Raw genomic sequence first — 1,177 nt, 5'->3', positions numbered from 1 at the left:
ATAATATCAAAAAATGTATTAGAACCACCATTTAATGTTATATTTGATACAAATTAATATTGCTGCCCCGAACGCTCTGCGCATTGCCACTGAATAATAGATGTACTTAAAATTACATCCCTGGTCCTTGTTCTTTCTGTATCGCATCGTGTGAATTCACATTTCTTAGAAATTTGACAACAAAACAAAACAAAGGGAGTATTTTATTTACTAATTTTTGCGATTTCTATTGTTTAATGTAAATGTAGGTCTTTTTGATATTGTTGAGCCAACAAAGAAGGCGCTTTTGGAAAATGGAGTTATTAGTAATGAAGTAGCGGGCATATTTGGAAAATTATGCCTATGAGCAGGCTGGAATTTGGGAAAGTAAGTGCCTGCTTGCAGCATATCTATGTATTAAAAAGTATTTAATTAAATTGTTTAATAGAAATGTTATAAATCGAGTGGCTCATTTACGATGTGCTCCAAACATTTGGCGAACTTTTTTTCGCCTTTTCAACGTGCTAAGTAACAAGTTAAGATGACTGCCCTCACGGCCCGTAAGAAACCGCAAGGAAAGGGCAGACGATCTTCCAGGAAGCTGCCTCCTGTCCCCGAGTCGAAGCAGAAGTTCAGCAAGAAGCAGGTCAGCAAATCTGCTACCCTGATCAAACGTAAACTAAAGCGCTCTGCTGTGATTGCACTCTGCAAACGTGAAAACTTCGTGCATGCTGAGAAATATCAAACAAGAAAACTCGGTGATGGACGCCGTGGGATGAAGTTGCGCTGTGTGGCAAAGAAATGCGGCCAATTCTACGGCCTGAAAAATCCAAATTGGCTTTTGTGATCCGTATCCGCGGTATCAACAAAGTTGCACCAAAAGTGCGTAAAGTGAAGTGAATTGATGTACAAACGTGGAATTGTCAAGCACAACCATCAACGTGTCTCAATCTCTGACAGCTTTGGACGCATCGCAAAGGACATTCAGTGCGTAGATTATTTGGCGCACGAAATATTTACTGTTGGAACCGACTTCAAGAAAGCCTCCAACTTCCTGTTGCTATTCAAGCTCAACACATCAATCCTAGGCTGGCGCAAGAAGGCTAATCACTACGTTGAGGTTGGTGATTTCGGTAGCCGTGAAGATAAGATTAACAAATTGCTGCGCCTGATAGCTTAAAGAAATTGTTGTTTTGTA

The 1,177-nt window shown here is 40.2% G+C and overlaps 1 long non-coding RNA gene across 1 annotated transcript; it reads left to right on the top strand.

The window, feature by feature from the left end:
* Positions 1-257: 257 nt before the first annotated feature.
* Positions 258-508, top strand: LOC108381526 (uncharacterized). Its single transcript, XR_001849630.1, has 2 exons — positions 258-366; positions 428-508. It is a non-coding gene; the product is annotated as an uncharacterized LOC108381526 (long non-coding RNA).
* The last annotated feature ends 669 nt before the right edge of the window (positions 509-1,177 follow it).

Source organism: Rhagoletis zephyria, unplaced genomic scaffold (genome assembly GCF_001687245.7).
Source record: "Rhagoletis zephyria isolate East Lansing unplaced genomic scaffold, Rhagoletis_zephyria_1.1 Rzeph_scaffold_22842, whole genome shotgun sequence".
Taxonomy (NCBI): domain Eukaryota; kingdom Metazoa; phylum Arthropoda; class Insecta; order Diptera; family Tephritidae; genus Rhagoletis; species Rhagoletis zephyria.
This window is presented reverse-complemented; position numbering and strand designations above follow the sequence as displayed.